The sequence below is a fragment of the Heterodontus francisci genome, chromosome 41 (assembly GCF_036365525.1).
Source record: "Heterodontus francisci isolate sHetFra1 chromosome 41, sHetFra1.hap1, whole genome shotgun sequence".
Lineage (NCBI taxonomy): Eukaryota > Metazoa > Chordata > Chondrichthyes > Heterodontiformes > Heterodontidae > Heterodontus > Heterodontus francisci.
The window spans coordinates 22,414,760-22,427,434 of NC_090411.1; positions in this window are offsets into that span (position 1 = coordinate 22,414,760).

A 12,675-nucleotide genomic window follows, 5' to 3' on the forward strand; every position below is an offset into this window, starting at 1 on the left:
ATTATTGAGAATAGTAGCCCCTGTGTATATAATAGTGAATACCAGCCCCTGTGTATATTATAGTGAATAGTAGCCCCTGTGTATATTATAGTGAATACCAGCCCCTGTGTATATAATAGTGAATACCAGCCCCTGTGTATATTATTGAGAATAGTAGCCCCTGTGTATATAATAGTGAATACCAGCCCCTGTGTATATAATAGTGAATACCAGCCCCTGTGTATATTATTGAGAATAGTAGCCCCTGTGTATATAATAGTGAATACCAGCCCCCGTGTATATTATTGAGAATAGTAGCCCCTGTGTATATAATAGTGAATACCAGCCCCTGTGTATATTATAGTGAATAGTAGCCCCTGTGTATATTATAGTGAATAGTAGCCCTTGTGCATATAATAGTGAATACCAGCTCCTGTGTGTATTACAGTGAATAGCAGTCCCTGTGTATAATATAGTGAATACCAGCCCCTGTGTCTATTATAGTGAATAGCAATCCCTGTGTATATTATAGTGAATTTGCAGACCCTGTGTATATTATAGTGAATAGCAGTTCCTGTGTATATTATAGTGAATACCAACCCCTGTGTATATTGTAGTGAATACCAGCCCCATTTGTATATTATTGAGAATAGCAGTCCCTGTGCATATTATTGAGAATAGCAGCTCCTGTGTATATTATTGAGAATAGCAATCCCTGTGTATATTATAGTGAACAGCAGTCCCTGTGTATATTATAGTGAATTTGCAGACCCTGTGTATATTATAGTGAATAGCAGTTCCTGTGTATATTATAGTGAATAGTAGCCCTTGTGCATATAATAGTGAATACCAGCTCCTGTGTGTATTACAGTGAATAGCAGTCCCTGTGTATATTATTGAGAATAGCAGCTCCTGTGTATATTATAGCGAGTAGTAGCCCCTGTGTATATTATTGAGAATAGCAGTCCCTGTGTATATAATTGGGAATAGCAGCTCCTGTGTATATAATAGTGAATACCAGCCCCTGTGTATGTTATAGAGAATAGCAGTCCCTGTGTTTAATATAGTGAATACCAGCCCCTGTGTATATTATTGAGAATAGCAATCGCTGTGTATATTATAGAGAATAGCAGCTCCTGTGTATATTACAGAGAAAGTAGCTCCTGTGTATATTATAGTGAATACCAGACCCTGTATATAATATTGAGAACAGCAGCTCCTGTGCATATTATTGAGAGTAGCAGTCCCTGTGTATATTATTGAGAATAGCAGCTCCTGTGTATATTATAGTGAATAGCAGCACCTGTGTATAATATTGAGAATAGCAGCTCCTGTGTATATTATTGAGAATAGCAATCCCTGGGTATATTATAGTGAATACCAGACCCTGTATATATGAGAGAATAGCAGCTCCTGTGCCTATTATTGAGAATAGCATTCCCTGTGTATATTACAGTGAATAGCAGCAACTGTGTATATTATTGAGAATAGCAGTCCCTGTGCATATTATAGTGAATAGCAGCCCCTGTGTATATTACAGAGAATAGCTGCCCCTGTGTAAATTATAGTGAATAGCAGCTCCTGTGTATATTATTGAGAATAGCAATCCCTGTGTATGTTATAGTGAATAGCTGTCCCTGTGTATATTATAGTGAATTTGCAGACCCTGTGTATATTATAGTGAATAGCAGTCCCTGTGTATATTATTGAGAATAGCAATCCCTGTGTATATTATAGTGAATAGCAGTTCCTGTGTATATTATAGTGAATACCAACCCCTGTGTATATTGTAGTGAATACCAGCCCCATTTGTATATTATTGAGAATAGCAGCTCCTGTGTATATTATTGAGAATAGCAATCCCTGTGTATAATATAGTGAATACCAGCCCCTGTGTATATTATTGAGAATAGCAATCGCTGTGTATATTATAGAGAATAGCAGCTCCTGTGTATATTACAGAGAAAGTAGCTCCTGTGTATATTATAGTGAATACCAGACCCTGTATATAATATTGAGAACAGCAGCTCCTGTGCATATTATTGAGAGTAGCAGTCCCTGTGTATATTATTGAGAATAGCAGCTCCTGTGTATATTGTAGTGAATACCAGCCCCATTTGTATATTATTGAGAATAGCAGCTCCTGTGTATATTATTGAGAATAGCAATCCCTGTGTATAATATAGTGAATACCAGCCCCTGTGTCTATTATAGTGAATAGCAATCCCTGTGTATATTATAGTGAATTTGCAGACCCTGTGTATATTATAGTGAATAGCAGTTCCTGTGTATATTATAGTGAATACCAACCCCTGTGTATATTGTAGTGAATACCAGCCCCATTTGTATATTATTGAGAATAGCAGTCCCTGTGCATATTATTGAGAATAGCAGCTCCTGTGTATATTATTGAGAATAGCAATCCCTGTGTATATTATAGTGAACAGCAGTCCCTGTGTATATTATAGTGAATTTGCAGACCCTGTGTATATTATAGTGAATAGCAGTTCCTGTGTATATTATAGTGAATACCAACCCCTGTGTATATTGTAGTGAATACCAGCCCCATTTGTATATTATTGAGAATAGCAATCCCTGTGTATATTATTGAGAATAGCAGCCCCTGTGTAAATTATAGTGAATAGCAGTTCCTGTGTATATTATAGTGAATACCAACCCCTGTCTATAATATTGAGAATAGCAGCTCCTGTATATATTACTGAGAATAGCAGTCCCTGTGTATATTATTGAGAATAGCAATCCCTGTGTATATTATTGAGAACAGCAGTCCCTGTGTATATTATTGAGAAAAGCAGTCCCTGTGCATATTATTGAGAATAGCAGTCCCTGTGTATAATATTGAGAAAAGCAGCCCCTGTGCCTATTATTGAGAATAGCAGTCCCTGTGTATAATATTGAGAATAGCAGCTCCTGTGTATATTATTGAGAATAGCAGTCCCTGTGTATATTATTGAGAATAGCAGCTCCTGTGTATATTATTGAGAATAGCAGTCCCTGTGTATATTATTGAGAATAGCAGCTCCTGTGTATATTATTGAGAATAGCAGCTCCTGTGTATATTATTGAGAATAGCAATCCCTGTGTATATTATAGTGAATAGCAGTCCCTGTGTATATTATAGTGAATTTGCAGACCCTGTGTATATTATAGTGAATAGCAGTTCCTGTGTCTATCATAGTGAATAGCAATCCCTGTGTATATTATAGTGAATTTGCAGACCCTGTGTATATTATAGTGAATAGCAGTTCCTGTGTATATTATAGTGAATACCAACCCCTGTGTATATTGTAGTGAATACCAGCCCCATTTGTATATTATTGAGAATAGCAGTCCCTGTGTATAATATTGAGAAAAGCAGCCCCTGTGCCTATTATTGAGAATAGCAGTCCCTGTGTATAATATTGAGAATAGCAGCTCCTGTGTATATTATTGAGAATAGCAGTCCCTGTGTATATTATTGAGAATAGCAGCTCCTGTGTATATTATTGAGAATAGCAGTCCCTGTGTATATTATTGAGAATAGCAGTCCCTGTGCATATTACTGAGAATAGCAGCTCCTGTGTATATTATTGAGAATAGCAGCTCCTGTGTATAATATTGAGAATAGCAGCTCCTGGGTATATTATTGAGAATAGCAGTCCCTGTGTATATTATTGAGAATAGCAGCTCCTGTGTATATTATTGAGAATAGCAGCTCCTGTGTATATTATTGAGAATAGCAATCCCTGTGTATATTATAGTGAATAGCAGTCCCTGTGTATATTATAGTGAATTTGCAGACCCTGTGTATATTATAGTGAATAGCAGTTCCTGTGTCTATCATAGTGAATAGCAATCCCTGTGTATATTATAGTGAATTTGCAGACCCTGTGTATATTATAGTGAATAGCAGTTCCTGTGTATATTATAGTGAATACCAACCCCTGTGTATATTGTAGTGAATACCAGCCCCATTTGTATATTATTGAGAATAGCAGTCCCTGTGTATAATATTGAGAAAAGCAGCCCCTGTGCCTATTATTGAGAATAGCAGTCCCTGTGTATAATATTGAGAATAGCAGCTCCTGTGTATATTATTGAGAATAGCAGTCCCTGTGTATATTATTGAGAATAGCAGCTCCTGTGTATATTATTGAGAATAGCAGTCCCTGTGTATATTATTGAGAATAGCAGTCCCTGTGCATATTACTGAGAATAGCAGCTCCTGTGTATATTATTGAGAATAGCAGCTCCTGTGTATAATATTGAGAATAGCAGCTCCTGGGTATATTATTGAGAATAGCAGTCCCTGTGTATATTATTGAGAATAGCAGCTCCTGTGTATATTATTGAGAATAGCAGTCCCTGTGTATATTATTGAGAATAGCAGTCCCTGTGCATATTACTGAGAATAGCAGCTCCTGTGTATATTATTGAGAATAGCAGCTCCTGTGTATAATATGGAGAATAGCAGCTCCTGGGTATATTATTGAGAATAGCAGCCCCTGTGTATATTTAGTGAATAGCAGCCCCTGTGTATATTATAGAGAAAAGCAGCCCCTGTGTATATTACTGAGAATAGCAGCTCCTGTGTATATTATTGAGAATAGCAGCCCCTGTGTATATTTAGTGAATAGCAGCCCCTGTGTATATTATAGAGAAAAGCAGCCCCTGTGTATATTACTGAGAATAGCAGCTCCTGTGTATATTATTGAGAATAGCAGTCTCTGTGTATATTATAGTTGATAGTAACTCCTGTGTATAATATGGAGAATTGCAGCTCCTGTGTATATTATAGAGAATAGCAGAACCTGTGTGTACTGTAGAGAAAAGCAGCCCTTTGTATGTTGGAGAGAATAGCAGACCCTTGTCCAGAGACGCCAAAATACTCAAATTGTGTTGGTTTAATTTGTTTTGTTGCATGTGTTCTAAGCTCCTCCACAGGTCTCTGATACAATGAGGGAAGTTAGCCTTCTTTACTTTATTTTGAGCCCTGGGTAACTCTTGCTGTGTTCAGGTTCCAGCTCAGTGTGTCAACAGCAGGTCAAGTGTGATTTTTATTCTTTCTCTCACAAAACAGACATTGCCCTGAGGATATCTAGATTGATTGTACACACACATCTCCCAGCCTACCTGGTTAGATTGAGCAGGTCCTTATAGATAATACTTATCTCTCCCATCCAATAGCCTAAGCTGGTTTACTCTTGTATGAACTCGCCCAAAGTGATCAACCATGTGCTGATGCTGGTAACAAGAGGATTTGTATCTCAAGTGCCTAGTGTCTGCCCTAGTGAGACCACCTTATCGAAAGTGATTCTGACGGTGTCAGCCTTTAGCTCTGTAAAACGGAACCAAATGGTGAGACATGGACTTTGAATTTCTGCTTTCCTTCGGGTTTCTGACGACGTTCCAGCAACAATCGGGTATGACCACATCTGGATTAATGTGTACAGTCTTGACACTCCACCTTAGAAAGCATTGGCCTTAGAAGGAGTACAGTGCAGATTCACCAGAATGTAACCGGGGCTCCATGGGCTAAATTATGAGGAGAGATTATAAAAATAGCCTTATATTTCCTGGAACATAGATGGTTTAAGGGGTGATTTGATTGAGATTTTCAGGATTTTGAAAGGAATTCTTAAGATAGATAGAAACTTTTTACACTGGTGGGGGGAGTCTTGGACAAGGGGATAAAACCTTAAAATCAGTTGCAGAACCAGGAATGAAGTTAGGAAACACTTCACGCAAAGGATGGTAGGCGTGTGGAACTCTCAATCAATAATTTTAAATATTAATACCCTTTAGCAAAAATGTATTAAGAGTTATGGAGTCAAGGAAAGTAAACGGAATTAGGATACAGATCAGCTGTGATCTCATTGAATGGTAGAACATGTCCGAAGGGCTGAATGGCCTACTCCTGTTCGTGTTCCTCAGTTTTTTTAAATTATTCTTTCATGGGACATAGGCGTCGCTGGCAAGGCCAGTATTTCTTGCCCATCTCTAAATTGTCCTTAAGAAGGTGGTGGCAAACTGCCTTCCTGAACTGCTGCAGTCCATCTGGTGTGGGTACACCCACAGTGCTGTTAAGAAGAGAGCTCCAGGATTTTGATCCAGCAACAGTGAAGGAACGGCAAAATAGTTCCAAGTCAGGATGGTGCACAACTTAAGCGGGGAACCTGCAGATGGTGGTGTTCTCATGCGTCTGATGCCCATGTCCTCCTAGGTGGAAGGGATCACAGGTTTGGAAGGTGCCGTCGAAGGAGTCTTGGTGAGTTGCTGCAGTGCATCTTATAGATGGTACAAACTGCTGCCATTGTGCGTCGGTGGTGGAGGGAGTGAATGTTTGTGGATGGGGTGCCAATGAAGCGGGCTGCTTTGTCCTGGATGATGTTGAGCTTCCTGAGTGTTGTTGGAGCTGCACTCATCCAGGCAAGTGGAGAGTATTCTATCACACTCCTGAGTTGTGCCTTGTAGATGAACAGACTTTGGGGAGTCAGGAGGTGTGTTCCTCACTGCAGAATTCCCAGCCTCTTACCTGCTCTTGCAGCCACAGTGTTGATGTGGCTGGTCCAGTTCAGGTTTAGGTCAATGGTAACCCCCAGCATGTTCATACTGGGGGCATTCAATGATGATGATGCCGTTGAATGTCAAGAGGAGATGGTTAGATTCTCTCTTATTGGAGATCATCATTGCCTGGTACTTGTGTGGTGTGAAATAATCCCTTCCATCTTTAAAATGGAGAAGGTTTCTGTTTAAAATGGATTCCACGCCACAAGATCCTCTAAAAAATGTGAATTAACATCAAGATATCTTTAAATCAAAGTCTGCTAAAATCAGGGATTGGTGATTCTCTATGTTGGTATCTGATCAAATGATGCAAAGAAGCTAAGTCTGAAACTGTATTCCACCTTGAAATATCGCATTGGACAATGGGGCACAGATTCAAGCACATTTAGGATGGTATTTGGGAGAAGACTAAAGATTGATCACTTTAACTGGGCTCTCACAAGATGGTGGAAACAAAATCCTGGACACATATAACAGTTGGATGCCATAAGGAACACAGCCGTTTACTTTGAATGGTTCAGTTTAGTTGGGCTCATTGGCCAGACTCATCGGTATCTATTAGCCAAGAAAGGTGTGCTAGCATTTTCAAGTTCTGGAGACTTTATTGTTTCGAATATAAAGTGACAAGAAATGATTTCCAATAGAAAAAAGAATCTTTCTGTATGTACAGATTTTTACATAGCAACGTCTCTGTGTATTTGTTTTTTAAACAACCGCACCGTAGTTATATACAGAGGAAAATATTGTGGAAAAAAAAAGTTTGTCTCGCGCTTCCCATTTTTTTTTTCAATTTTGGGCTTCTACTTTTCTTGATTTTTATTTTTTTCCAATTTTCTTTCCAAATAAAGCGGCAAAGGTGGAAATTAGAGTATCAACAGAGCCAAGCCAATAGAGAGGAAAGGAAGGCAACCAGGTGGTTTCCCCAACCCCGCTCTAAGCAGGTTCAATAGTCGAACCCAACCCCTCACCCCCACCATCCCCAACCTTCCCCACCTGGAGTTTAACCACACGTCAAATTAAATAAGTGAGAGGATTGAAACTTGAGCCAAATGATGCTCTCATAGCAAGTACAGCACAGATAAAATGCCATAAAGACCATCCTCTACATTAGCACAATTTCAAAAGAACTCTCTTTTCTTTCCCCTTCCCAATTGCACTAAATATTGTGTTTCTTCTGCTTGGATCCTTTCCTTCAAGCAGCACTGCGTGATATTAGAAACATGATCCTGTTAAACACCTATTTCATCAAAGATGTTAATCTTTCTTGAAATAGCAGACAGTGGAATTCCATCCACATGCGATGAGCTATTTATTAATATCAGGCAGCCCACCTTCCAGGCTCCTCTGCCTTAGTGTGGGTCAAGCTGGTTGGCTTCTGAAATAGTTCCTCTAATTGCTATCAGCTTGGCCCTTGCCCAACAAACTGTTGGCCAGTAAAGTCCCAGATTACTACGTATTTATGTAACACATCCACACATCAAGTGCCTATTTAAAACAATAGGGTTCAATGACTGCAATGTAGAATGTGTCGTGACTTCAAAGCCCCCACCCTCCTGGGTAGGAGTCCCACTTCATGCCTGATACATTATGTCAGTGCCATTGCTGGTGAGGGTGTCCCCATCCAGGGGAGGGAAGCGGGAGGAAATGAGTGTCAATTTGTTGCAGTGACAGTACACCTCTTTCTCACTGAATTACACAGTGGAACTGACTGTGAGGCCAAGAGGCTCTGTGGGCCCAGCTCAGCCTGCCCTCCTGACCAGAGGAGGTCCCAATAATTGTCATAAGGTCGAATTTTGTTTTAAATAGAAAACTTTTGGAGATTGGTTGGTGACTCTGCTCTATTCCTCTTCTGAATGAATTTGTGACATTTATTCTAACATCGTGGATCACAATGAAGCCTGAAGCCTAAAGCCGAAGAAGATGCCTTGGATACAACATACAGTGTATCGCTTTGACATTGTATGATGTCAGGCTCACATAAATAACACAGCCAAGTCTTAGTTGCTTACATGAAAGGAAATATTTTTGGAGACTTGGGGGCAGAGGGGAGAAGAGCAGGAGTCAGAGGGAAGGCCATAGACCTTAAGACTAACAGAGATGGATGGAAACTATCACTGATAGGAGTTTTCAATATTTGGTACATTTTTGTGAGTTGGATGGGGTGTGTGTTACAATACGTAGTAAAGGATTCAAAGGAAAGCTTCCACTTCAAGTCCCAAAACATTTCAATGTAGAAATCACTGGAAATGCAAATAAAAAGCCAGCACAATCTCAACGAAGGAAAGGTTATTTCTAAAATGATCTCACATAACACGCACAGCATAGTTCATCTTAGTACCTGAATTTAAAACCTTTAACAACTGATGGAGGAGGGCTGGACTATTCCAAAAAAAACAGGGTCTACTTTTGGGCACAGGCCCTTTGTAGCAGGGCAAAGCTCTCATCAGTTTCAACCCGAGCCCCCCTCCATTCAGTTCGCAAATTGGAGCATTAATTTAAAAAAATCATTCTCAGCTACCTAAAATCCTGATATATATATATACAAGCAACAAATTAAACACGGTACTACAAAGCTACCTAACACAGATATTAATTTTCCCATGAACTACATATTCTCTTGCTTAAAAAGTTTGAAAACCAAACAAAACAATACTTTCCTCTCAAGCTAAAATGGCTTCAGGCTCCATTTTCGAAATGCTGCCGGGTTTGCCTGGTTGGTTGTTTTGCTTTTGTTAAAAGCTCTCTGCCTTGTGCTATTTGTTAGGAACAATGTCATGTGGCGGTAAAGAGGGAGGGTGCGGGCACACATGGGGGAATAGGCCCATCCCACTGTTTGCAGGAGAAAGAAATACTCAGCAACACAGCAGCTTTCGAAAGCTCTGGCAGAATCTAAGCAGCAAGGTCTCCGCATGACAGGCTAGGCTGAGTTGAATGTGAAGGCGAGGTTGGGGGGGGGGAATGCAAATTAAAAATAACGAATGAATCATTCTTGAGTATTAAGAATTAATTTTTTAAAAACCTATAATTTGATCAGCCTGGCTTAAAATTTAGTGTATTTCCTTTCGAGGGGAGTGAGGATTCGGATGTTGGCGTTTAAACTTTGATTGTGTCAGTCATGTAACTTCTGCTTAGAAAAATAGCTGGAGGGACGAAAATAAACCATCATTTTAACAGGCTGACGAAGTGGGTTTTTAAAAAAATAAAAATGCACAGCTCAATTTGTACAAATCAAAGCACAAACTTTAAAAAATAGGGCCCATTGTGCCTTGGGTGTACAGAATAATTACTGTACACTCAGTGCCTCGCCTCTATTATACCAGAGAGTATAACAGGCAGATTTACTGGATAGAAGTCTGTGCACTCTGCTCAAATCTCATTAAATTTATTAATTTTGATACGGGCTGTAGGCCAACAGCAAACCATATTCCCAGAAATAATCAGAAGAATGAAAAGAATCAGATAGTCACAAACAAGCATGGGAATCAGAGAAAGAGAAACTTGCACGCATGCATTCACACACAAGTATGCACACAAACTGCGCACATATATACACAGAGGTATTCACGTGCATGAAACATGCACTTACATATTCAGACATGTTTGCACGCAGACACAGGTGCACATGTACTCATCACACATGTACACCCATACTTACAAATGGACAATACATACACGGACACATATGTGTATACATACATGTACCCACATCAACACGCACACCCCCATTGAGCCACTGTTGTTATACCCAAGTGAGACCTGGTTCACCAGACAACATGGCCGAGAAATAAAAGACACATTCAGAGCTTGTTGCGGAATTTCCTGGGTAAATAAAGGCCAAATTAATAACAGATCAAAGAATATAAGGATAAGTGAACAAGGAGATAGGAACTGAAGGAACAGAGGGAAAAGGAATTGCCCATTTGGATTTGTTAAGGTCCAATATGGTTTGCTGCAGTGGAACATGAATTAGAAAGAAGCAATGCAATAGAAATGACCCTGCCACAAATTGCCCAATGGCTGGAGAGAGCACACCCTGTTGACCCTGTAGAAAATGTTTACATTACATAGTGCATGGTTTGCATCATCAGAACGCAAGGTTCTCCCTCATAGTCATTGGTCGAAACTATCAGCGCCCTAACAGACACAGAGGCCTCAAACTATACAGGAGGGTTCCGAGTTTGCACAACTCAAGAGGGCTACAAGACCTCGTGTGAAATCAGTAATTAACATAGAAACCACAAGTCATCTGGTTCAGGTAGGAGTGAGTGAGCATGAGGTTAAAAATGCCCAGCCAAATTTAAAGAGATCAATACTATAAATGGGAACCTATGCCATATTCAAAAGATGGTGAGGTTCAGGTTTAACTGTCCAGGGTCCTGAAATCCATGCGACTGTACTTTGGAGATGTTTGTAATGCTACAACTTTACTCCAAATGGATCTTCTTCCTTCTTGCCTGCATGCGCAAGACTCCAGGGAGACCCAGTATATAAAGTGCATGATTGTTAGGTATTGGTTTATGAAATATTGACAGCATCAGAATTTTTGCAACTTCTGGAGAAAATACAATCTGGGACAAACACTACTGGCGCCAGCAGGCAAGAATGAAGGATGCAAGATGTAGGCACCTGTGGGAGAGAACTTTCAATTATCTCTGTTAAACCCTCTCCAACACAAAGCTTCACACATTCAGAATACTAGCGGCATAATTTGCAGATCTAACCATTGAAAACTTTCATTTTTAACATTGGATCACACTCCTCCTTTAAGATCATCTAGCCAAGTATCATACCATATGTACTGCAAGTCTGATAGCCCATTCATGTCCCTCTCAGGCTCTGAGCTTGATTGTTCTTGGGAGGTCTGTTTAGTTTCGACCCCTTCAGATGGATAATCATTTTCAAGCAATAATATGGACACCTCAGCTGCCATATTGAAGTGCGTGGTGTGTGTTACTGATGGACACTGCACAACTCAAGAAAATTTACAAGATTCTGTGACAAAACACTATTAAAATACATTTTGAATGAGTATTTATAGATATCAGGACAGATTTCTTCAAAGGAACCATGCATTTCAAGATGAGAAATCAGGTCATCTGTTAAAGGCAACAATGGAAGCCAATCCCTGCACAGTCCAATATGGCAGATCATCGGGGTCCTTCATTCTACCAAGACATTCTTAAGTAAGGTCTACAGCCAATCCTTAATCAATCTTTAGAATTTTGCAATATATATTATCAATTCAAGTAAATTTTACAAACGTATTTCAGCGGCCCAGGTAGTCAGCAAAGCTTGTGTTCTGTACATTTGTTTAGAAATCTCAGATGTACTTGCAGTTCATGACCAGGGAGGTTGTCCCCCATGTTCATTTTTCAAAAGGTATAAACAAATCATAACATAACACAACAGTTAAAGAGTATTTTCTTTTAGTACACCCTGTCTTGTTTTAATAAAAGTCTTAATTGAAATCTATTTCTAAGTTTAATCATTTACAAAAAGAGCAAAATCCAAAAAGAAAAATGTACTGACAAAGTAGTTAAATAAGAGATCGTTGTTACATTCAGGCATCCATCACAAATTCTATGTACACAACTTGTTAATTATTCCATCATTCCTGGCATTATGTCAGTCCCTTGCTTGCTGGCTTCACATAGATAACTATTGGTCTCATCCTCTGATAGTCAAGCCTTTTCATTAGTCAACTCCCTACCTAACAGCACCTTCACCGCATGGACTGCAGCAGTTCAAGAAGGCAAATTGCTGGTACCTTCTCAAGGGAAACTAGGGATGAGCAATAAATACTGGCCTTGCCAGCGGTGCTGATATCCAGGGAATTTTTTTTTTCTAAAAAAACTATGGCATTTGGAAAAAAATGTGGCTTCATAGTATGGCAACTCTGACAGGCCAAACTAGTTTATGTACTTGCAGGAATCTAAGAGTGGGTTCAGATTGTTGTTTCAAATGAATCAACATTTAGATCCAAGTTGGTTTGTGGCTTGATATGAAGCATTCTGCAGTGTGAAGATGTTACTATGTTATACATGAACTTTTATTTTAACATGCTTTTCTTTGCACTCTTCTCAATGGTGATGCCCACCTGGATTTACTAGCAGACATAACGTCAGTCCC